Source organism: Fopius arisanus, unplaced genomic scaffold, assembly GCF_000806365.1.
Source record: "Fopius arisanus strain USDA-PBARC FA_bdor unplaced genomic scaffold, ASM80636v1 scaffold00007, whole genome shotgun sequence".
NCBI lineage: Eukaryota > Metazoa > Arthropoda > Insecta > Hymenoptera > Braconidae > Fopius > Fopius arisanus.
In genome coordinates this window covers 439,641-466,405 of record NW_011887746.1, presented here as the reverse complement: position 1 = coordinate 466,405, position 26,765 = coordinate 439,641, and the positions used below count along the sequence as shown (strand labels likewise).

Below are 26,765 nucleotides of genomic sequence, written 5' to 3'. Positions count from 1 at the left end.
GATATAGGCCCAAATAATACCCATTATTTCACAAGATTTCGGTGTGTAATCCGAATTTTTCTGCTTTTATTGTATTCTTTTTTTTTTTAATTCGAATAATGATTGATTACAAAGCTTCAATTCGGCGGTAAAAATTCCAAAAATTCTGCATTGAAAATTAAATTCAAACCCAAAACTTACGTAATGAATAATCAACACGTGTATATCGCCCTGAGTAAGTGGATTTTTTTAACGCCACCAGCACATACATAAACACATAAATTTGAAGGTATCATTGCTTGGATTTGTAAGTCAAATTCATGTGGCGTAAGGGCGGAGATTGGGATTTTATCGGCAATCACAGTGGCTGTCAATTGATGCGGCATTCATTGAGGTGGTCATATTGAGAAGCCCGCGGTATTTCAAATGAAATATATTACCCGACGCCACCTGGCTACCATCTCGATAATATTAAATTAATGTTTTCGAATTCAGTGCGATGGAGATACCGAGGTGAGAATCTGCCGTCCCTCTCTGTGCGCCAGGGGCTATTGCGTATCGAATAATTGGACAAATAAAAATTGTAACAATGTGGGGGCCCGAACCGGTTGAAATCCTCTGGCGCAGAACCGTGGAATTACTGCATCGGGGTATGTACTGTAATACCGGCTTATTGCTCGTATTAAACAATAATAACCGCCAATCTTGACGGTATGTACGATGGGCGCCCGGAACAATGTATTTCAATTGCGTGGGTGTAAACCCGCCATTGTCTCGGTGAGGATTTCATTTTGCCAGAGAGATATTTCGAAAGTTTCATTACAAAACTCAATTGAAACCAATAGCAATCGTCCAACTAATGCGCTTTTCACCGGTTTTTATTATTTTTTCATAGATTATTCTAATGAATATATCTGCAGAACTTGTACTGTAATTATAGGAATTATGGCTCGTGCCTTGAGGTGTCATTGCAACGCGGAAAATTCACCTGGGGAGATGCATCTCACTCGGAATTCATCCTGACGATCTAGACCACCCGCTGACTTGGCTGCAAGAGTGAACCCCATGACTGCGAAGATCCCAGATAGGTTTTGTGGACAATGCATTTGCGATTGGAAGACGAGGCGTGTGCCACGTCGTTTCACCATCCCGTACTCTCCTCCTTTTCCATCTCTTTTGTTCTCATCTGCCTCTTTTTTGAACCACCATTAGAATATAAAGAAAACGTAATAACCGAGAGCGGGAATCCCCGGGAATTACTACTCTCCTCGCCATTCAAGCTTTCTACGGGTCCATTGTATCGTCTTTTGGTTTTTCTAACCGACGGGACAATGAGCCAACGATTCCCAAGGAAATCCTCCACGCGGCCACACAAATCGTCCTTTTTGTTCTCTATTAGTCTTTTTTCGGGTATTTTTGTTTCTTTTGGGATTTCTTTCTATTTAGGACAACAGCGAATGTAAATATGATAATATTTGGGTATCCAATTACAAATCAGTCTCTTGGTTCGTGAATTCGTGAGGAAAATGCTCCAATATTTAAATTACAAGTCTTATCCGCACATTATTGCAACTCGCTTCAGCTAATTAGCATGTCAGTTGATAACTATTTAGATAAATATGTAGAGCTTCTTCCGGGTGTTTACAGTCGTCAGTAAGTAGGGTATTGAAATACAAGTTGTTACAGCATGCACTTCAGTCCGCTAGTTAACATTGCAATTGTTTTAATTATTGCACTGAGTTATGGAGAATTTGTTGATGGGATGTTCTGTCCACCGGAATGTCAGGAAGTTTGGATTGAAGGTTGTCCCAGTGGATGCGGACCATAGTGAGTTTTTATTATCAAAAAATTGCAAAACTTTAAAAAATTTATTCTTACAACGCACAAACAGTACTTGCTGTCACGTGGTTGTAATTTTACTGTTTTCAGGTCTCTATATACCTATTTTCGGAGTCATTTCCACAACTCCCGTGGGGATTAACAATTTTGGTTTAAAATCTAAAGTAAAGGGATATCTGCCACCTGTACAAACTCGTATTCATATTAACGACCCTGGGCTCCAGTAAATATGAATAAATTCACTGGATTTCGTGAGGATTACATGGATTTGCACATTATACCATGGTACATGGTTATCGCATCAGTAATTCGCTTTTATCGACTTGACAATGTTGTAATATCATTCAATTAATAACGGATTCATTGAAAAAGGAAAATAAATTGCGATATTCACTGGTAAAATGAAAATTTTCTGAAATTCGAAACGATTTCTGTCGATATTAATTACTGCTCCCGTTCAGTGGTTTCATATTACCATTATTCCTGAATTTCTGACGTTTTATGCAATAAAATTTTTATTCAGACGTTAATTACCGTCGCCATTTTTTAATGAAATGAATGCAGAGCCACTTGTCTGCATTGGAGTGAAGCACAAAAGGTGCGCGTTTCACGGAGTGATTGATGGCGGGTTTTACATTCAGGTGACAAATATTGATTATCCGATAAACTCAATTCATCCACATCAGCTTCCCATCGCCATTAATTCAGATTCATGTTGTGCAATTAGAAAGACCCGATAACGAGGTGCACTGTTATACTGTCAAATTGAATTAATTAATTTTTGGTGCTGATGAGGGTTTTAATGGTAACATCTTATTCCAATGAAAATTATGAATATTTAATACTTCAGTGAGACTGAGAGTGAGATTATTTTTAGGGACTGCTAATTTTTTTTTCCGTTCTAAATGTTTCTCTTTCTGTTCTATATACAATAAGCCGTTCCTTTTTTGGATGTCCCTAACGAGCATGAAAGTTGATCTTTCGTATTTCATTTATCCTTAATTTCCTTTATTCATTCAGTGCATTCATCCTCAGCTCTTCATCTCAAATGCAGAAAGAAAATGGAGAGGTAGAAGAAGGAAAACAAAAATACTAAAAAATGAAGTACGAAGTGAAAGTCAATGAGCTCGTTAAACCTTTTATCCTCTGATTTACATTTGCTGAGGAGGTACGATTCAAAGGAGTTGAGAGAATTGGTCCACCTGTATCAAAGCATATCAGCAGAACGGTTCAAAGCTATTTAGCTCCTAGCTGTGTTTTCACGAAATATCTCTAAATCCAAAAGAAAAATTATAAGACTTAGATAATAAGCTTTTCTGTAAAGAAAATGAAGCCCTATAAAATAGGTCTGTATAAAAATTGAAGAGTTTGCCCGGAGGTAATCGATTTTTAAAAAGTTCATCTATCCTATGACCCTGATATGTGAAAAAAAAAAAGAAAAAATTTCCGGCAAAAAGAAAATTGAAAAAATGATCAATTGAAAAGTTTCGATTCGGAAGCACAAACTGAAATCAGTGCAGCGAGTTTGTTCGCGATTTTTATTATCGTTTAAATATTAATACAAGTGTTCGTTTAAAATTAATTCTTTACGTTTATTTCTATTTCACGATGAGAACCAGTTCTTAAGGCAGGCATTGGGGCCCAAAGTGAGAGGTGTGTATAGAGCGCGCGCCGCGCGTGCCACTCGCGTGTGTCACGTGTCTCTTTCTTTCACTTATAGAAATTGTAGAGGTAATCTCGAAAACACACCCAGAAATATACTGCCGCTCTGATTCAATGAGAATCATGAAGTCCATTGCATTCCGACTAGCAATTCCACCTACGTTGCATTTCATCAAAATTTTTTGCTCGCGCAATTCCGCAATTCCTCTTGGTAACAAAATTTCAAAAATTTTGACCACTCACATGACCGTTGAAAAATCCAATAATCCTCATGTCTTCGTATCATAGATCCGGTAATTTCCGGTGGTGGCGCCCGCCTCTAGGTAATCCACGGATGCTCGTTATTATTCTTCAAAGTCCGAGGGAACGATAGGCGGCATGTACTCTACCGTGGGAAACCGTTACAAGTATAAGTAAATGCTAATGCCCTTGCGATACTTCAGTTGCCCCCTCCCCGGTGCTTTCTTAGGTCTTTATCTATCACTGGCTACTTTACAACAGCGCGCGCAGTACACGTCTGCGTGCGCAGTACACGTCTGCGCGCGCAGTCATGCAAAGCCGGGGAGTAGTGTGCTTGCGCTCATGCGATAATTGTGAGAACGTTACCGGTTGGGGCGAGTAAATCGGCACGATCGGACGATTCGATGCGGACTTATTTATGGTGCCTCGTGACGCTAAAAAGATCAGGTAAACTCTTGGCTCGGTTTCTACGGAGGCGGCAGTTTTTCTTTTAGATTTACACATAAAGAATGATGAAGCACTGAGAAAAGACGAACACTTGACAGCCTCTACCATCCTTTTCAAAAGTATAGTCCACAAACTTTGGAGGCTTGGCAAAAAAAATCACACGATTGGGGAATTAGATAGATCGATTTACAGAAGGCCAAATTCATTCGTTCGCCTATTCATATAACCCGAGTGGCGAACCTCGGAAACCAATCATTGCTCTTTCACTTTAAATCGGCGATAATGCAACGAGTTTTCGCCCTCGCAAAGTGTTTAATAAATAAATGTCGCATTGGCGTGAGAACGACTGCTGCGCGTGTAGATTTGTGTCGATCGGGCCGAATGAATATTCATGGAGTTAAGGTCTTGTGCGATGATCACGGTTCGAGCTTATCGGACATTTCGCGCTTTTATTTTTGTTTATCATCCAATAACGGCGTTACTCTCATGCTAAAAGCCACTCGCATCTCTTCGCCTAGATTATTTTTTATTTATGGAGATTTCTTAAATTATTAGAGTCACCCTGAGGTATTCATTGAATCTCCAGTATTTTATCAGCTCGTTTATACAAGTGGAAGAGTTATAAAGTAAACCAGGGACTATTCATATGAAGAGTGAAGCAATAAATATCGAATTTAAATATAAATTATTGTGGAGACGATAATTCAACAAAAGAAATTTCAGGCACCGGCTGATATCGTCACCTGCGAGTTACGAATTCCCGTTAATGATTATCGTTATCCAAGGAAGTAATTATTGTTTTCTTGAACAGAACAGCACAGTATGATAAAAAAAACCATTACCGCGAACAATTCTTTACTTCACAGCTATTTCCTCTTACGCAAGTCACAATGTTTGCTATTTCGTATTTAAACATTCATTTCCAATTATACATTTCAATGATTTCTCTAAAACTGTTTTAAGATTAAAAATCTAAAATTAATTTAGAATTAAAAATTTATGAAGAATATAAGATTTCAGCAGTAATATTGCAAATGATGAAATATTTAAATATTCATCAACGGGAATGAATCAAAAACAGATACACTCTTTATCGACGTTGCACATTCTATCAACATAAGGACAAACCGATCTGCAGTCTTCGTGCGTCGTGCAAGACACTGTTGAGAAGGAAACAGCAAAATTATTAAGCTGAGTTAGTCTACCGCTAACGAGTCGCGTCTTTCTGCCATAATATTAAGAAGCATAACCTTTATTTGATTTTCATTACCCGCTGTGACTTCCCTCCACACTCCCATCAGGGCGAGGAGAAAGAAAAAAACATCAACTTCTGCACGCAAATCTTGACGGCAATCTGAATTTTTTCATGTGACTCCAATAACCGATTGATATGACTAACACGCTAGTCGCGAATTTTAAATAGTCGATTATTATCATTGGAGGAAGTCCCTATCAGTACTCCGTTTAAAACCAGACAGTGGAATTAGAACGACAATTGCTTTTATCAACCGATGTTCGACTTTGTATTATCGTTTAAATGAGTCACGGACACGAAAATACCGCATAGAATACACATTTCTGTATAAATATTTATCCATTTTGCGAATTACAAAACAATTCTACAGGCAATTGAAAAATCGCCCACAACAGAGTGTGCACTTCTAATACCTTTAATAACAGTTATTCCAAAAATCACCTCAGCCCACTTAATTATCAAAACTTGGAATCTCAACTTCTCACGTTGAAGGCAGGAATCAACGCCTCTGGTTTTAGCACACAGAATGATTTTATCAGATCATTGAGTGGGTGCTTCCTTCTTTTTCTTTTTTATCTCAGCTGAGTGTTATTTCGTCTTGAAAATTAAACCAACCGACAGGTGAGAAGCAGCCAAGTGGGCCTTTTCTCTGTATCTACAGTACCCTAATAACTGGGTTTGGGTGAAGCGATCGCGATATAACTCGAGGATGGTCCCAAGTGATATCCAAAGGGGTTTAATTACAGGCTCTAGGATTCAGACCCTGTCCAATTATTTGAACTGGCTGATTGCATGTCATGGCGGGTCTCTTGTACGAGGGGTGAGAAGCGCAACGCCATAATAGTCAAGAGTCTTTATCCAATCAGCCATCTACACAAAAGGTATACAGTGCAAAGTAGCTTCCACCATTCGTCTGCCAATTTTAGTTTACTATATTCCAAAGTCAACTAGAACAGTAACGATGAAATCTAACTATAATTTATAAAGACAATTAGACATAAGGAAGACTGGCCGCCATGAATCTTTGAATCTGTCTCAAGCCTTGTCCTTTTCAGTTCTGACTTCTCCATAGAACTAAAAACCCAGACACATCAAACTTGAGCGACAACCCCAAAGCATTTACCACACAATATTGTGGTATCGAATGACTCACATCTGAGGACAACAACAATTTAACATCCCTGCCACTTGATTTTTTTTTTTTTCCAGTTGAGAGGAGAACGTGTCATCAATCTCCACCTGGTAGACCATAAATTCACAAAAGGCTTGCACATGCAGGGATGCTGTACCAACACTTACGGTAGGCATCAGCTGAAAATGATTTGTGCGTCGAGTTGCGATAAAAGAAAAACCGCAGTGCACTCGTAAGGAGAGCGGTTAACGCCTACCGTTTCACATCACGTACAAGCCCTGTAAAATACCTCGCTATTTTGTAATAGGTATGTCGGTACATATGTGCCTTCACACCTGACAATCAGAGGCACTTGAGAAGACAACACTCCAGTATCTCCAATCTGCTCCACTCAACACCTCCTCTTATCGATGCATTCTCCCGCTCTCGAGTCGTAATGACACGTTATGGTTTTCAGCTTCAGGCTGTATTGTTTTTGAAAAGCCCTTGGTTTGCTTAGTAACTCGATACAAGAACCACCATGTCTCACCATTTAGATCACAACCATCCATTGATCTTCGGAATTTAAAATTAAAACTCCAACTTCAATATATTAGTCAAAAACCCAGTGGAAAATTGAATTTTCACTTGGAATGAGCAATCTCATTAATTCATTGTCATCATCATCCCATCTTTATGTAATTTCCTACTGCAAAAGTAAATTGAAATTCCGTGGGGGAAGAGGTGATGCCAAGTTATTGGCTTGTGGCTAATTCCCATCACGTCTTCAGGAGCTAATTTCTATCGGCGGCACGCCAGTTCCCTTTCCCTCCGTGCTTTTTTCGTCCACCAAGTGTAGAATTAAATCCAATACCAAAACTACTGACACACACGCACATCTCTCTCTTTCTCCACAACTCTCACTGTCGTTTCTAAAACCAACACGTAATTATCTCGCCGGCGGGTATTTGTGGTAATTTTTGTGGGACGAAAAATCTGGGGCTGGGAGAAGCAAACACCAACAGGTATAACCGATATTTACATGGGCAGGTGATATCAATTAACTTTTTTTGAAGAATTTTTTCACACACCAATGTCGTAAGAATATTTACGCTCTTTATGCTTGGCTAAAGTAAACACTGCATAAAATTAATTTTCAGTGCAGCTTCATGCAAAGCGCCAAGTACATTAATAATTCCAATCATCTCTCCATATTTTGACAATGATTTTATTAATTTTGAGGAACAGTTCTCTGTGTTATCTCCGACTGCATCATATCATTCCATTCACGGACAATTCAATCGATGATTCTGAGTTGATTTGATCGATGGCGATGGAAAAAATTCGAGCACCACCTGACGATGGCAGGTCTTCTGTTCCCTGAATACAAAATAAAAAAATATTTTCATTGACCGTAACGGCAGGTGATCCGAATGGTCCAGAGTCTTGATAAGTACCCGATAGGGAGGATCCAAGAACAAATAATAACGTGCCCTGTGTCGAATCCCCAGCGGGCAATCTGTCAAAAAGATGATTGTAGCTTGAACCATTTTCAAAAGCCCCAATCTGCTCCCATTTTGACGGGAGGGATATCGAGAGGTATCCTATGGCAATTTTGAAAATGCTTGTCCCATCATCGACAGTCCTGGGCTATGATGATTACAGGGCGCGTAAAATCCCCACGTATTACGGTGTTGGTTTTCGAGCCTTTTGTGTTGAAAAAGACACGTGTAATCATCCCCCCAGGTCCCCCTTCTTCCATCAGGATACCTGTGCATGTTTAGTCTGGCTGCGAGAGTCTCCTGCTCATCTCCTCGAATGAGCTTCTCTTTTTTCGGTGGCCCCAGGGCTGATGTCCAGACCCCACTGTTCTATAGCTAACGATTTTTTTCTTACCACCTCTTCTTCATATTTTGCATTGGAATCCCGAGTGTCGGACGGACGGTGTTGGGTGGTCAGCTGGTTTACGATATCTTTTGTAAAATTTTCTATGCAAATCCTTCAGTTGTTATTGTATTTCCCTTGTTTCTGGAGAACCTTGAATTTTTATTGGAATATCCACGACCACGTTCTGTGCAATGGATTCGTGATAGCTTCTGGTCCAATATTGAATGTAACCAGTCCTGTCAATCGAGTTTCCAATTTATCACGTAAAATGATAGAAAATCGTTTTTCCTCCAATTGAAGGTGCTGTGAATTGGATTGAATGGATGATTGAATTTGTCAATATTTCCGCGGAATAAAAATTTTCAATATGAAGATTAAAATTCAATTTTCTTCTGTGAAATTATTTTCGATATTCTTTATCGGTAGAATCAATCACGATTTCTATACCGCTGACTGCATGAAGAGGAATTAAATTTTTTTTCCCCCATCCATTCGTACAAGGATGAAAAACATTTGTCAAACGTTTTTACCTGAGGAAATCAGTCACTAGTTACTTACTCATGATTTATCTGCCACCTGATGAAACTTGTGGCGGCACGTGAATATGACAAAAGCCACAACCCACCTCGTTTGCTCGGGCATTGCCGGCAATGTTTTTTATAATCGAGAGTATGTTTTTGAAAGATGTGTTCTGTTTTTGTTGACCAACTCCAAGCACCTCATTTTGCCGACAGCAGCTAGCAAAATGCATTGGGTGATTTCGGCAGCGACTCCTAATTCAACTCGTCTCGCTAATTCATTTTCGCCTGAAGATGACAAATAAACGCCTCCCCTCATTTCGTTGATGTCCATTCAAGTCGGCAAAGTAAAACAAAACATTGAATTCACATTGCCCAGGGGAAATTAATTATTCACTCAGATTCAGCCGCTATTACGGGCCACAATAACTTGAAGAGGGCGTTACCGCAGTATTGATCCTCATTAGTTTCACACACTTCTGGTACACGAAGAATACGAAGAATTCGAAGAATTCGTTTCTTCCGTCTGGATCTGATTGAAGAAGATGAGTGATCTTCATCGGAATGGATTTTTGATGGTTGAGACCTTCGAACCAAAAATGAATGAATGAATTTCGATTGATCGTCAAAACGGCCTGATCCATTTCTCTCTCAACCATTTATTTTCTATTTTTACATGGTTCTCTAATGAGATGCGATTCGTTGGAGCATAAAAGATGCCGGTTGGCATATAACACCCATAGGCCGAGTACTTTCTCACGATCGCACCGCAGACGAGCTGTTGCTTAAGACGCCTTCCAGCAAAACTAGACAGCCCGTAGAATCACGACCTGCCCATTGGCCCCCACCATTTCACTTTATCATTTTTGTTTCCATTCATTGTTTACTGAGGAGAAAAAATGGGTATCATTTCCGAGAAAACCGCAGGCGTGATTCAAACGGCTACACGTGGCATTTCAGTAACCGTTTGCTGATGTCTCGTGTCCGCATTGATTCCTAAACAATAATCAATGGATAAAAACGCGTCGAAAAGATTTCTGTACAATGAAATGAGATGTGTATCTCGATATTATTTGGCACGTGCAAAATTCCGAATCCCATCGCTCATTCTCACACCCAATCTCCCTCGGGTATGGGAATTTGTTTGAGATACGAGACTTAACAATTTTCGTTAACCACAACGTGCAAGTGTGTGGTTTCAGCGATTCAGAGATTTCAGGTGGTGGTTTTGAGCCGCGAAAGCGAGATGCATCTTTAGGGAGTACAAGCCCCTAGGCTGATGTACCTAACCTGAATACTTCTGGAAATTATTCAGTTCACTGATGCCAAGGATTTTCGTGAAGAAAAATTGCCACAAGTTCTCACAATGGTTCAGCTTTCAGTCTTGTCAATGCCCTGGAATAAAAGTTTATGCCTTCAGACGTAATTTCTTGACTCATGTACCAGCTAATTCCACCTCATTGGCAACATCATCCAAACTTGCACTCAAACCAGTCTCAACCCCAGCCTAAAGTTTATTTATTTAGCCGCCAACTGGAAGAGGTACTTCCGGCCAAAGCGTAAACACTGAACTAGCCTCAAAATGATGGGCAAAAATATTTTCACTGTCCCTCATCCCCTGAAAGACGATGTAGATGGGCTTCTGTTCTGTAAACCAACACCGAAATTATCACGGCTACCTCCGTCATCCGAGCCAAAAAGAAATCAAATAAGAGATCTCCAAAGGTGCAGAAAAAAGGCTTTTGAGTTATAATTTAAAAGATTTTCGAGTCGTTCTCATGAATTCTGTTAGAGTGTGTTTGTGCACATGAATTGTGTGGTATCAAGGTGCCGACAAGGCACTGATGGATGTTTCATAATTGTAGGCCTTGGGCAAACACAAACGTGGTTGAAATTTCTTTGGGCTTGAGGTGTATGAGATATGCATGAATACATCTACCCCCCCCCCCCCCCCAACAAGGCATAAATCCATCCTCTTCAATATTGGCCCGGTGAACCATTGCTTTGGAGATTAAATAAGAACGCGTCATAGACACTGGAAGACCATTTAAAAAGGGTAAATTTTTTTCTTCCAATTATCCTCAGCCATTCCTGACTCGAAAGAAACAACCAGACGATGCGTGATAAATCTTCCACTTGGTTGGAGGAAATAAAAAACTTGGAGAGCCTTCTAGCTGACCAAAATATGCACGACGAGATGGATGGGTGGAGTAGCAAGGGCGGTGCCGACCGACTTTCGTCTCAGAGTTTGTTTCTCAGCCAGTATGTGCTTTCAATATGTGAGTTTTTTTTTTATCCCTCTGTTTTCTCAAACCAGCTTCTCTCCGTTTCGTTAATTTTTTCACCAGTGATTGAACGATTAGAAGGGGGCGGCCCACTCGTCAGTCACTTCGACATATGCAGATGTCTTTTTTTGTCCTCCCGATGAGACTGGAAAAATAAGAGGCTTCAGATGAATGCATCACATATGAGCGGTCCAATCGATTTGTCTGCAATCCATGTGGGTGTAGGAGAAATTTTTGATTTCAAACAATACTTGCTCCATTTCGCTACGATGCTTCTTGCAATAGTCGAAAAACAAATCTTCAACTATCGGAAAGTTTTTCAATTACATCTTGAGAAGTAGTGGAGCACAATGGAGTTGCCAGTCGGGCTTCCAGACCGAAAATTTTCAGGCTCTTCGATAAAATGATTTTCATAACTTTTCCAGCTGTTGTTTTCAACAGAAAGAAAATCGAGTGGAAAAAAAGTCGGTGGGGTTGCGTGCTGTGGCTGTGGAAAGGGGTTTTTCATTTTTCACAGAACATGTGCCACCTGTATTTACACACGAGTTATTTCAAGGTCCAGGGAAAATCCACCGGGCCGCATCCAAGCTGTCCATCCTAGCAAAACATCACGGTAGGAGTAATAACTCTTTCCGGCTGACTTCAACTAATTTCATTCTTGTACGTACAAATGAAAGGGTTCACCGCTTTTTGTGGGTGTAACCGTGCAGACGGTTACTATTTACATCCGCCAAATATTTATTATTCCAGAGCTCCTTATGAGGCATTTGAACCCCGAAAGGATACGGAGTGCACACAAGTGCATCAGGATTACGTCGTATACCTCTGGGGAAGTGCTTCTAGTAATCCTCTGCCTCGGAGGAAATCCCCAGAGTGTTGTTTGCACGAGAGGCTATTTGACCAGCAGTCCAAGTCTATCGTCCTATTTTGCTTGATAACCACCAGTCAATATTTATTCAACTTTCGCCTTATTCTTTTCCGTTTTAAATTTATCCCATTTGTCACCGCTTCATAACATAATTCAACAAATTTAATTTCACTTTCTGGTAAATCCGTGTTAATTAATTTCTCATGGTCAAGATCTCGAGTGACTTCACGGTGTCAGGTACAGAACCTGAAATTCTTCTCTGTATTTATCAATTCAATATTTAACTTGCGCCAGATTGCACCGTAAACGTATGTCCCTTCTCCGTTAAGCCAAGTGCCTTTTCACCGTTGTTTGCCATGAACCTCCGCTCACTCACGTTGATTTAGGCTTAACGGATTTACTTCTTTTTCGTCTGTTGCTCACCGATCACGTGGACAAATACCCTGAGAACTCGCATCCCCATCACCACCCAGTCACTTAAACACACGACTCTATCGACGAGTTTTGATGGATTCTCAACTGCCCCGTTCATCCCCCTCACCAATTCACTAGTTTTTTCTACCTATCATCTACCCAATCCCCTCTAGTTGACCTGGGACCTTTCAGCTCTTGTAACATGAATCGAAGTGTAAAGATTCATCCGGTTTTTTAAATGATGGGGGGATGAATGTGTGTACACAGTAGGGGCATTTAGGGCTGTCTTCAACTGACCATTACACCTGAATGACTAGAACCTGAATGATGAAAAGGACAGCCACCAGCCCTTGATCTGCCCGACCCACTTCCGGCCCTGACCTTCAAAGAAGAAAAAAAAAACGGTGTCTCTTTCCCGTAAAGTACAACGGACACTGTAATGACGAATGTTTCTTTCATCCCGCTGGAAGAGATAAGTACAAAGGTTTGGGGGGAAGGATGTTATGTAAATTGAGGATTGTGAGGGAAAACCGTTTCACCTTTGATTTTTCGCCTGCAGGGAATCATGTGCTTGAGACAATTTTATGAGAGGGTGCACTCGATTCCGCTGTTTTCCTCGAGTAACACTTGACGAATCAGACCCCACAGGTGAAGAAGATGGTGGAATGTCCAGGTAAGTCAACCGTTCACCTCGAAATGCCTCGGTAAGAGTTGGAAGAGCAATCTTCAACCACTTGGCTTCAAGTTTTTCCAATTGAGTGTCGACCTTTTACCATTCGGGGGATTGATGAGTGTCAAAGCACCAGCGATAATTGGCCTCCAGTATTCCGATAACCGGACTGTTGTTGTTGATTTTTTTTTATAATAAAAAAAGGAAACTTTCACTCTGGCCTTTGTGGATGGGCTATCAGCCAGGTGGGAACTCGACTTCTCTGGGCTTCACTGCCTCGCGTTGTTACTTCATGATCACAAATTGGTTTGCACGACAAAAAGCGCCAGGCCAGTTAGTGAGAACGTGTGTCAAGGCACGAGAGTTTCTTTATCCTATCACGATCAATCATCTGACCGGTATTTCTTTTGCTCAGGGGGTTTGCACTCGTTTCGAGCGTTTTATTCTTCACTCTGTGGAGGTCCCAGTGTCACTCGTGTCCCATTCAATTCAATCCCTTTATCGAGAATATTTCGTGGACAATTTTCAATGTTCTTTTTTCATTGTTGAAATTTTGAGTGACGGCGGGAGGAATATTTGAAAATTGCTCCGGACTTTAGGAGTGGATTTTACCTTGTGACGTATGTAAAAGTGACATAACAGTGTATAAAAGAAGCATCAGAGTCTATTGATGTGTTTGGTGGGGCGGTCAGGAAACCTGCACCTTTTTCCGCCCCTCTTTTTTATACACATGAATTCATCCTTTTTCCGACACCCGTGCAGACTCTCATAGGATTTTCGAGAAACGCTCGCTTTGGTATCCACCTACTACTAAACGAGTGAATGGGGGGTATTGTAAACTCTTGTTTGTTCAAGGGCTGGTACACAGGGTGAATTGAATGTGTGGAGTTTCCGATGTGTCCAGGGGAATTGAAATGGTGGGGATTCTAGTCGTGTGTCTGTTTGGAGGGATGTTTATTTAGGATACCCACCAGCAGACGAGGAACAGTAATTCTGAGATCCTTTAGTGGAGTGAATCTGTAGTGGATTAGGATGCTTCAGGGTGAGGATTTCAGACTGTCGACGATATTCGGATATGGGATCAAACGTTATTACTTCGTTCATGATTTCTATTTCTATTTAGAATTTTCCTGGCTCCACACTAGAAACTAATGAATTCTTTTGAATCGTCGGAGTTTGGGCATGTGAGGGACCTGCATACCATGAATTAACAGCATTTTACGCTGTCCAACCTCCCATTCATAAATCATCCGTTTAAACCTCAATTTTCTTCTGTAATTCGATGACGGAAGTCCCTCCCCTGTTTGTTGTCCAGCAGTCGAGCATCTTATTACGTAATAAGCCAAGTTCCGAGATAATTCTTCGGACCCTCGGTGGAGATTCATCGAGTGTGACAATCTCCAGATATCTCAGCTAGCCCACAGAACTGCCGCATCAAATAAATGTTCAGGTCGTACTTGCGGCTTTTCACTCGGTGCGGTTTTCCGGTTTTCGTTCATTTCATGGAACTATAAATATGGCAACACCAGATGGAAAATAGGATTTCTGCAGCCGCAGTTGGCACTTCCTCGTCGACCAGAATGAATTTGAGTTCGAATCTCTTCGGCTTTGTTGTCTTTTTTTTTATTATTATTATTTTTCCACTGAGGTGTATTGTACCGTGTCGAACAATAACGGATAACTTTCATGTTATTTCTTATCGGGGCTTCAGGTTTTTATCGGAATCGTTGCGATATGTACACGAGCGATGCGTTTTGTATAACTCCCACGTAACTGCCTCGGGTGAAGCTGTAAAATTCTACCCCCGCTGGTCTATCTCTCCTGAATAAAATCAGTCCTCGCGCCAACTTTTTACGTTTGACATCCATATTTTATGTCATTCTCACTTTTTTTTATTTTTGCCGCGAGTCACTGAGAAGTTTTACCGATTCCAGAATTTCCACGATTTTCTGAATTTTCATATTCCACAAGTTTCTTCTTTTCAAAATGAGTTTTTATGGAATAACAAATAATTCACAATTGAGCTCATACTATTTCATGTAAATCACCCATAATTTGTTGGGAAATTGTGAGGTCGGAGTACGCAATTATTCACAAACTACTTTGACATGGAAGAATATTATAGTTCATGCAGAATGTATCACAAGACTTCCTCACCAACTCAATGGTCTCTCATGGTTTCAAAAATTCAGTCACGCTGACGGCTTTTGAAACATGAATTTGAGACGAAATTTCACGGTGATGAGAAAAGCAATTTCCAGAATGAGTAAATGTTGGCCACGTGCCAGCTAACTGGCAGAAGTTTCACACGTGTTAGTCCCCTCTCGCAACATCATGAAAGTTTCCAGTGACTTTTCTTGAAAAATAATAGAGTAGTTTTTGTGGGATTTTCCCGAGGGAAGTGATGCTGTCCTGAATCCTTAGAAGTGGGTGAACCTCTGAGCTTATTGGTCAAACATTTTCTCTCCTTTTTTACAGATATTGACAAATAGAAAATTTAATAAATAAAAGCCTGAAAGTACAGAAGTTGGAGAGAGTAAATTGGATTCGCCGAGTGTATCCCTAAAAAATCTTCGAATGAATATTTTATTCCGCTCGAAGAATTTCGTCCATCGGGTAAACATTTCTATTTCGCCCTCGGAGACTCAAGTGGCGTAAGCAATTTTGGAAAATTGCAGACTCTCGATTTCCTGCTTACCTAGAGCCTTGCATCACACGATTCAACAGCACCCGCACTGAATGCCCGAGTGATTTTTTCTCCTAGTATTTATTCTGAAAAAAAAAACCATGAATGAACCATCTAGGATTTTCTCAAGCGAGAGGAACTGCATTGCAACTTGGCTCGTTATTACGGAATTACGGATATCGAATGTCCTTTTTCGGCGGTGAGATCCACGCACTGGCCCTCGGTAAAATGCAATGGAGGGAATTCTCGGAGGGAGAGAAATTTGTGAGCTTTCAAGGGTACAATACAGAAATGCTGTCTGGCTGTTCCGCCCACTTCCGGGGATCTTCAATGCATCCTCGAGTCGTCCAACTACTCTGCACCAGCTAAACCTTGTAAAATGTAGGCATTCATTTTTTACCTCATATTCTCCCCGTATTTCAATTTTTTTGCGAGACAAAATTATGGGAATCCCGTTATTTGACGACAAAAAAATGTCCTTTCAATCAATTTCCGCTGGAAATTTTGGGATTGATCAACTATTCAGGTTTATTCTATAGAAATACCGTATGGTTTATTGCGTCCGCTAAAAATTTACGTCATCTCAGAGAAAATACGGTTGATGCACCGGTACTGGATTGCATAATGTTCATGACAAAGGGAGAAATGACATACCATTTGAGAGATAAAGAAATGTAGAGAAACTTCAAAATCATTTTTGTAGTTTCACTTTCATTTCTCCGGGGATTTGTCACAGTATTCTGGCAATTCTGCGGTATTTTCACTTTTTATTCACTCAATTACTTGGTTTTCGGGTTGGAATCCATTTTTTGAAAGTACAACGCAAAGTGGATGGCAAAAATCACTCATAAAATCCAGTAAATATTATGACACTTCCATTACCCACTGACAAAACCTCAATCCTCCTTCGGTCCATTCTAATATACCCTCCTAAAACCGCTGTACGATATAATCTCAAAAACTCATTTCGAACCCGTTTCTTTACACACCAATTTGCTGAATGGCGTCCCGCTGCGGATCTCCTGAGCATCAGAGCAGAATCCCTTTTAAAAAAATAGCGCATTGGTAGACGGATCTGTAGAAAAGAATTCTACAACTGGGAGTTCGCATTAGAATCTGTCGAAACAATTTTTTCTATTGTCCGAGTACAATAATAGAAAACCAAACAAAGCGAAATTGTGCGAGGAGAGGCTCAACTCAAAACAGATGCGTCAATATCGTTTTAATCCATTGCTCATTGCCCTCGTCATACACAACAATTTCAATTTCCATCCAGCGCCCGGTTTTTGCTATTAACGAGAGTTTATGGATCATGGCATTAAGCAGAGGTTTGAAGTTTGAAAATTATTCATCCCAATGACTATTTATTCAGGAAATAAATCCTCCGTTAAAGTCTATTTGAAAAAATGAATAATTCATATCAATCATTAACAGAACCAGCCGAAAACTGATATAAACTGATATAAACTGTTATAAAAAAACTGAAACTGAATAAAAAAAAGAAAGTGATGTAAAAAAACTCAATATAAATTCAGTAGAATTTTATGAGAGTTTTCGTAATTTTTTTCGCAAAGCTTTTCTGTGGCATTATTTCTTCAAATGATAAAAATCATGAAAATATGAGGGGGAATTACAAATAATTGTGTAATTATGAATAATTACACGTCCGTGTGACTCTCGTGTGCTCCCGACGAATGGAATGATTTTGCATCATCGGCGCACGCCACATTTCCACCTCCATCTCTAACACCGCGAGCTCAACAATTAGAAGTCATCTTTTACCAATTAGCCCTTTCTGGTTTAACCCCACCCTAAGCCCTTTCATTATATCACCGACAAAAAACTCACCGGTCATTCTGAAAAAAAAAAAAAAACTGCCAAGGCTAAAAATGAATTAACGCCTGTTTCTAGAGATCCTCTCTCTTAACGAAAAATGTTTTAGGTGTTTACGTCTCCACCCCTTGGACTTTCTGGAAGCAGCAAAATGTCTCGGGTAATTGCCGAGGTATTTTTCAACGCGTGACGAATTACAGATGGTGAATTTCACGCGGTGGAATTTTGTCCACTGGGTGGAGCACAAGTGGATCCCAATGGGCCCATGGGAAAAATTTAACCAACATCGTCACCTTCGGACAATTAAGGAAGAATATCGGTGTTAAGTATCGAAGGTGTGGCTCCAATTTGCAACGAAAAAGTTCTTTTTACTTTGAAGATTCGAGTGCCGAGACGTTCGCCATATGGCGCTGTAATTATCAATTTTTATTTCATTTCGGTCTCGGGATTTCGCGAGAATTAACCACTCGATACCTTTAATTAATATATTTCACCGAGTAAATAATGGAGGATGTAATGAGCGTTAATTCGTAACTCGTTTAATGGGCTTTTAACATTTTATTTATCTGCCTCATTATAGCGGAATCGTATGACCAGGGGAGTTCGTGGGGTCACGCGTATCCCACTGAGTTTCCAATGAACATTTTCCGTTTACCCATAAATAATTAACAGATTCATTATATTTAATATCCAACAGGCATAAATCATTCATTTTTCGTACGGAGAAATAACGATCCAGTTTCACTCAGGAATGATCAATGATGAAGAAATAATTGAATCATATCAGGACTAACAGAATAAAAATCATTTCTCAGTGAATAAAAATTGGGTAAAAAAAAACTGGGAGTATTTAGCTGCCAGAAATAACGATAATTGCCCGTCTTTTGTATCAGGATAAAATCCCTGGAGCTCTGAAACTCGTGGGCCAATTGTTTCTCTTCCCGATGATAATGAAAAAACAACAAGAAAAAGTGAGATGTGCACTGAGGTTTTTCGAAACGTTCTCTCATGAAATAAAGACCAATGGGGGGAAGCGTGTCTCATCCAAAGTGAGGGCAGGTGTATTCCATTTCACCAAGAGCGCAATTTAGTCCCCCGGGACATGTACACAAAACGCACACAGAGATTTATCATCAGGTCAGTGGATTTTTTTTTTTTTCGCGAAGATTTTTGAGTTGAGAATAATAGGAGGTGCCCATGGGGAATCCCTCGAGGGTAGAACTACAAGAGGTCCTTCGGTGAAATCTTTTGTGGTGTCCCGCTGTCATTATCTGCCTGGATAAACCGGAAGCCGGTTGTCGTTGGGATCACTTACTGGCAGAGGCAACCCAGAGAACTTGAGAATATTGGTGTGGGCCAGTGAAGATCGTGGAGTGAAACTAATCGGTGATACCTCCTTCAGAACATCTGATGTCCAGGAATTGGAATTGGGGAGATATGCTTGGGGGATTATCGCTGTTGGTGGCATTAATACTTCTTCACTCGTTTCTTCATCATCCAAATCGGTGCAATTAGAGATTTCTTTCGATTTTATTTCACATCCTCCAGATTTGAGATTATAATTTCAAGCTCTAAAGTCTATCTATTCAATCTTTCATAGAGACGTGTCGGAAAACATTCTCACTGATTTAATTTATGGAATTTAATCTCCAGTTTCTCCTATTGACTTGATAATCTGATAGTCAGTTGCACTCAACCGTTTCCGCCAACTTCCTGCGAATACCTCTGGAAACCAAACAAATTATCCTCTATAAATATCGATTGGCCCCGCAGAATAGCCTCGAATATGGAAGAGAACATTTTGCGGTTCAATCCCATTACTGCGGTGCACTCTCAAGTACGAGTGAAACGAACCAGGACTACGTCATCCAGTTTTCCCACTGAAAAATTGAATTGAAACTGGTGAATCCGTGTATGCATTTCTCTACCCTATTGCCCTGAATGTCTCATGGCATTCATTGTCCATTCTTAGTGGAACACCAGAGGTCATGTCGTTCTGCTGGAAGCTAGACACCCCGCAGTGTTCTTCAGCGATAGAGACCTTGTCCTAGTGAGTCCTCACATCAAAACGAGAAATTGCTCTGGCTCATGCACACGACTATTTAATGCATCCCAATTTTTTTTTCCCCTTCACTCCCTTGAGATTTGACAATCACACCGCGGGATTTCAAAGGACTATCGAATTTTTTCGGAAACCACTGGCATTCCGCTTTATTCGTACTCTCCAGGCTATAAATAAAATCGTTTTTCACCATTTATTTTCACTTTTTTGCTGGAATCGGGTTACGACTCGTCTGAGTCTTCGACTCGATATAAAAACCGAAAATCGCTGGTGGAGTGTACAAATGAGGTGGAGTACCGAGGCGGGTTGAGGACCTGCTTTTTTTTCCTCGTCCATGGTTTTTTCTGGGATCTTCTGGACTCTGGGCACGAGTGGGCGATGCCGCGGGGAGAATCGATTGCGGTTGCTCGATCCAAAACGATATAAACTGTGATCGATGAGAGAAATAAACTTTTAACTGGGCGAACATCATGTTATTCCTCTCTTGCTCTGTCTTTATAGCTACTAATGGATTCATTATTTTTTTTCAAGGCTTCTTGCCAAATAAATTTCTTCATTCCCTCGAATTGGTCCCAAATTTTTTGAATGAGAAATACTCAATTGTGGAAGTCTCTCGTCGAATTGCGACGACACCATTCACATCGTGAATGTGCGAATAATATTGTAATCCGCAAAGAAGCACGCACGTCTGATCAAACTAAAAATGACATCTCACTCTCTGATCACTCGGCAAAAGCTGATAATTCGTCGTATAAATCCCCAGACTCGCACATTCAATTCAACTGGCAATAAGTATGACTGGCAGTTGCATTAATTCTAATTACTCCATTCCCTTCATGACAACTTGTCGGTTGCTGTCACTGTCGACGTAACTCTCCAATCCCCACGGCATTAACATTCCGCATCTAAAAATTCATAACTACTTATTCTGCATCAGAGCAATCCATGGGGGGAACTAGCGGGGGGCAACTTTCACACGGGCACGCGCTTTGATTCTGGTTGCGCGTGCCTCCTCCTTGGTATTCTCTCATGGGGCACACCTGCGTATATATTTACCTCCTCACTGCGTGTGATCATTCCCTCCTCACCGTATCCTCTCTCGAACTTCGCGATTTAATGCACTCACCGGTTTTCGCGATGCATATACACTCCACACGTGTGCGTTGTTCCGCGGATGCCATCCGAAAAAAAAAAAAATTTCCTCGCGAAATTCAGAATCACTTATGCAGATTTTTGGTCGCCCTGCCGCCAGAATCCCTTCCCAAAAAACTCAAGTGTCGTCACTATTTAAATAAATAATTTATCATTTGTTTAAATGCATAATGAAAATTATTTTCAATTCAATTTGATCAACTGAATTCCTACAGATATTATTCTATTCAATGTATTGTTATACATTTTGGTTATTAAATGAATTTTTTCCCCATACGATAGTGACAAAAAATATTGATGGAAAGCGACGAAAGCGCGGAGGAATAAAAATGAGAGAAGAAAGTAAAAGAATTTCTCGTTGAATAGCCTTGAGCAATACTTCCATATGGCATTATTCATCTCCGAGGAATTCCCGAGAGTGACTGGGCGCAAAAGACTGAGTTTATTCGCCTTTGGGCAACACAACGCATTTGGCGAGGAATAAGAATACGACGACGAACGTTTGTGAATATGTACACTGTGGAAATACATTGGACAAGCAAATATGTATCAACGCCCGTGAATCTACCTCTTCGTTGGGTTACCCTGGACCCATGGGTTTTATGTACCCTTCACTCGCGTGCAACGCCATCAAGCCAAAGGATGAAGCGAGACAGCAATCACAGGGCAGGTGTTTCCACTGGGACTTCACGTTCTCTCCTTTCGCGTTTATACTTGCGCACGTGCTTTATATTGCCATCTCGGTGACTCTTCCCCGGGTGTACATACGCCCTGCCTCGTCAATCAGTGGTGCATCATTCGACTCAGATATTCCAGAAATCATTTTCCATCGTGATATCATGTTCTGGTATGATTCTTCCATACCTGATGTTAAACTCATACAATAAAATAAATAAATAAAAAATGAATTAATATTAAATGGAGACATCGTCGCTTTGGTGGGCAGTAATGAGATGTCACGATTCATTATAGCAAATAAATCAAATTACTTGAAATATTGAAGTGCTTTTTTTATTGCAATCATCTGCTCTTTTTTTGAGCGTCCATCGTTAATTAAAGTATATTTCAATAACTGAAATAATCAAAATAATGAAGAACAAACAAATTTAAATAATATTACAAAAATTGTTATTACGTTTATTAGATTATTATTAGATTATTATTATCAGTGGTATGGAATAATGCAGTTGTGAAGAATCTGAAAGTGAGGATTCTATGAAAAAATGTTTATGTATCCGAAAATATTGTGAACACTCAGTATGAGTTGTGGATGAAAAAATGATGAGAGAAAATGCGGTGTATCTGCACGCGTGGGGCGTGAATACGCGAGGTGATGCCCCGGAGGGGTCGAGCCCCCCTTTCCCTTGAGCAGCTGCCCAGGATAACTCACAAGTACTCGATCGTGAGGGGCCCACTTTTTTTTGGTTCAAGTACTTTTTTGCCACGAGAGATAAACTCAACTTACCCACGAATATATACCTGACTTTTTCCACTCAGGCGATATTTAGTGTGAACTTACTCGTGGCGAGGGGTGGACGGGGGGGCTCTTGAGAAATGGTGTTGCCCGCGTTTCGACCATTAATCAGCCTCGAGTGCTCTGGACGCGCGGTAACTTGATTACGTCTATGGGGTTGAGAATGAGGGATTTTCTAGAGAGAGACTTAGAAGTGGATTTCAACGTGATTGGGATGAGTGGAACGATGACGGATGAGACCTGCACGAATATCCAGTTTCGGCTGGATGAGAAGTACTTAAGAAATTTATTGGAATGGATGATACCGGGAGGAGTATCAGAAGCTCAGAAGAATGTCTATTGGATCGAAGGAAGAATACATCAACTGGTGATGTTTCCAGGTTGAAAAATCCTAGATGAAGCTAGGAACTCCTTCACATCTCACCTCACTCCAACTGCTCCCCCTCGTAACGTCCAGTCAATGCTCGAGCCCTCCTCCCCTTGAAGGAAAGAAATGAAAAAAAAAAAAATGCAGCGAGAAAAACCCGTCCTGCACGGCAAAAATAAGAAACCGTTTGAAAGGAGAAAGACAGAGAGGTGAATCCTCTCTCGTGCGACTCGAGATATAACGCCCACGTATATATCTTCGGTGTGCGCATTAAGAGGTCACGCTCCGGCAGGTGGCGTGCGCGTGATTCACTCCTTTTCCCTTTCGCCTCGGTACACCCCCTTGCCCTTCACCACCCAACATGATTCAACTTCCCAGACATTATAGCCATCTATTCACTCACGCTCGCCAGTTAATTGTCTCCACGGACATTGATTTAAACCCTCCCCCTCCTCCTATTCTAATGATGTGCCCAGTGAGATAATAACGAAAATTTTTGATCACCAGGAAGATTGCATTGACGCTGATTCAACGCTGATTCAACGCTCTCACCCATGAAAGAATAATAATGAAGGTCCGAAAATCATCACTGATTACACAGCCCAGCCGATATTATTAGAGCCATGAAGAATACAACACGGGCTCTCCCATCCCAGGAGTTCAAATCAGACGATTGGGAGATATTGCAGGCCCTCATTGATCCGATGTGCCGCTTCTTTAATGCAACCAAAACGCAAAATGACACTCATCGTGATCCTCTTTTCGTTAAAATAAGCACGATGGTGGCTCTGAATGTAGCTGGTAACGCACCGTGCTGAGTCTCATAAATCTTCTTAAATATCTCCTCTATATCTGGTCATCATTCTCTTTCGCATTGGGGCGTCGAATAAGGCGCCTTTAAAATATTCCTTTTCAGCTGCTGCATCCAGTGCTCGGAGGCTACACCAGTAGTTGTAATGAGCATTCAGGGGAGTTTGTGCGCGGGAGGTTGGCAATCAGACTCAATCTCGTTTGAGTTTCTTACTCTCTTCTTTTATCATCAGGGTAACCCCTTCGTTTCATGCATATCATCACACACGAGGAGTTATCCTCATTGTTCTCGGTCATGGTGGCACTTGGGTGAAGATTCTCCAGTGGAAAACGTGATGAACCTCAATTTGTCTCTCCGGGTACTTCAGAGGAAAAGGTGGATGGGGGAAGAAGGAAACATGCTATTTCTTCGGTGTACTCTCGAGGGGGGCCTCCAAGGCTATTCCCTCATACAGGCCAACTGGCGATTCCTCGGGACACAGTTGCAATTGCAACGCTCACGGATCTCCCTTGCCTTTATCTCATTCTTCGTGGCTTCTTTTTTTTTTCCTCTTCTTCTGCAACTCGTTTATTCGGAGAACAATCACGACCCCTCGATTGCAGCCTCACTGGGCACGAGACAGACGCAGCTGTGTCCCGTCGAGAGCTTTTTTCCCTTACTTTGCATTATTAAGTTACCTTTGGCTAAGGTAACGACATTCAGGATAGAACAAATATTGGGGTAAAGAGGTCTTGCGATATACTCTTTGTATAAGCGCCATTTTCCAATGGAGGTGTTTCAGCACATCCGCAAGAAAAACATGATCGAGCACTTGTGGAAGTTGTTTTTTAATATCGTGGAATACTTGTGGGCCAGATAAATAAATAATTATTATTAATGATAAATTATTATTAGATATAATTGTCGTTCAGCTTTTGTCTCATTTTTTAATCTCACTTTCACCTGTGCTCTTCGCTATTGAAGATGTTGGGCGTCTGGCACACCGTAAAATGGCTAATGCGTCAGGAAATGGGTGAGTATATCTCCAGACTGCCATCTGGTTCCATCCTCACACCCTGGGTGGCTGGTGTTTTTAGTGAAGATATCAAAATGGGCGATCTAACTGTAGTCGAGTGACTTTCTGTGAAGATCTTTCTTCAGGACAAAGTGGATTCATCGTGAGTAATTGTATGGATGAGATGCAGAGAGAGGACCAGGCGTTGATAAATAAATCGTAAAATACTGCGGGAAATTAAAAATTTAAATGAGAAGCTTTGCGCTCGGTGGAATAAAATTGATATCATTAAGAGGCTAGTGTTCTAATCGGCGGTGTAACGAGGGGGATAGGTTTTTCGATCGAATTAGTTTTTGCTCTTGGAGAAGTGACCCTGGGAAAATGGAGATTTTGGTAGGAACGATGACCTTTTTGGCTGGAGCTTCGAGATTACTCGGATCGTCCGCCTGCTCTTGGGGATTTGCCATTTTTACGGACTGGGGGACTTGAACCAGCTAATACCCTGAAATCGTTGACTATTTCTCAGGCTCGTCCGGTGGCAGATCCTCTCCGACAACGCTCAACAGTTTTTGTCACTAAAAAATAGATGTCTGTAATGGAATGATGTTTTGAGTTTTATGATACGAAATTGTTCAACTTTTCTCTTTTATCGGTAGCGATAAATTTCAAGGATCTATTTCTTTGCTCGATGAACCGGAAAACTGTGTTTCAGAGCGGTGTCCCGGGAGATTGTTCAAGCCATGGAAAATGTAGGTCGATGCACACGCGTTAAATTCTGGACAATATGGCCACAGCGTACGGCGAATGAAATATTCGATGGATATCCATTACGTTTTCGGCGGTTGATTTTCGGCGGTTTACACTGGATTTCGATAATATGGAGATGAGGGGTCGTTGAGAATGGAAATGAAGCCGGTTGTTTACCTTACAACAGTCCAAGATGGCAGGTAAGATCGCTCGTTAGGGGTAACGAAAAATTTCCAAGTGTTGCATTCGAATGTCTGATAAACCGTTGAGATGATCCTGCTCAATATCACGTCAGGTTCTCATTTTTTTCAAAATCAATTTTTTTCATCGACTAACGGTTCATTTTATATATACTCACCCCATATGAAATAATAAAACCCTGAAACCCCCCAAGAAAAAAAAAATACGAAAACAGAAATAGTTTTTTCACTCCAGCCCCTCCAGTCCTATCCTGCGGGCAAAAAGTGAAATTTTCCTAAATCGAATTTTTTCATCAACGAACGGTTGATGAACGGTTCCATATAAATTCACCTCGCGGATGATAACAAAACCCCGGAGGTATAACATAAAAACAACATCAACAAAATCGATATTAAAAACAAATGATTTTTTCTCTAAAGCAATCCAAGTCTATTTAGTACAATCTTTATTATAACTCTGAGAGAATAAAATGATGGAAATGCACATCCGTGACACGTGCAATCTTGAAGAGTCTCAAGGACTGTGATATAAGCCGAGTAAAAGTCAGTAAGCAGCATCTTGTCGGCGCAACTCCTTGCACTCTATTCTTAGACCTAGAAGATGGGACAGGTGGTCGAGCCAGCACTTTCCACATACATGCTGTCTTTTTTTCTTCACTCTCCTCTCTGCAATACTCTCTCACCCTCTCTCTCTGTTCTTTCACCTCAGCATCATCTCCCTTGAACAATTCCTCGGTCTCTGTTCCACACCCGTGCATTGGCCTCGTCTATGCCATTTGCGGGTCGGTAGATGGTAGATGCACATGCTCCCCACCTACGTAATACGCGGAGGAATTCTCGAGTGTATATACCATCATCCAGGATCCTCAATGATCCCCAGCTATTCCAAACGAGGTGCGGCAAAGCGTGGAGCAGGATTACAGAATTCCAAACAGACAACAATTTTCTCCAAACCACACGCACGTGAACTTTATGAACACGTGTCGGTAATGATATTCATATTTTAATTCTCTCTCAATATTTTCAATCCAGATATGTTAAATAAGGAAAAATAAAAATCACCATCTGCAGCACCAATTCTCTATTTCAGAATTTTTTCAAAAGTTCTTTAGATATCTCAATACCACCTCGAAGCTCTTCTCCGTGATTCACAACAGGAAGTCAGGAAGTCAAAAAGTCCCATGATGTTAGGGTTCATTAGCAGCGTTTTCAGGTAACCCACTGCGTGTCCGGGTGGTCCTGCAGACATCCTGAACACCATAAA

General features: G+C 40.8%; 1 protein-coding gene and 1 long non-coding RNA gene across 4 annotated transcripts in view; one reads left to right on the top strand and one right to left on the bottom strand.

Annotated features, from left to right (window-relative positions):
• Positions 1-3,863, bottom strand: part of LOC105273789 (EF-hand calcium-binding domain-containing protein 1) — a 38,709-nt gene extending 34,846 nt beyond the window's left edge. Inside the window, exon 1 of the mRNA XM_011316417.1 lies at positions 3,724-3,863. The gene's annotated coding sequence lies outside the window, so the exon portion shown is untranslated. The remainder of the gene's footprint in view (positions 1-3,723) is intronic.
• Positions 3,864-4,027: 164 nt separating this feature from the next.
• LOC105273787 (uncharacterized) lies at positions 4,028-23,772 on the top strand. Of its 3 annotated transcripts, none has more exons than XR_892939.1 (9): positions 4,028-4,167; positions 6,169-6,303; positions 6,632-6,722; positions 11,024-11,217; positions 11,287-11,438; positions 11,649-11,883; positions 11,974-12,989; positions 13,065-13,178; positions 23,257-23,772. It is a non-coding gene; the product is annotated as an uncharacterized lncRNA (long non-coding RNA). The 3 variants fall into 3 exon arrangements; XR_892940.1 differs by lacking the exon at positions 4,028-4,167 and adding an exon at positions 5,805-6,043 and having other exon boundaries at positions 11,024-11,200; XR_892938.1 differs by lacking the exon at positions 4,028-4,167 and adding an exon at positions 5,805-6,043.
• The last annotated feature ends 2,993 nt before the right edge of the window (positions 23,773-26,765 follow it).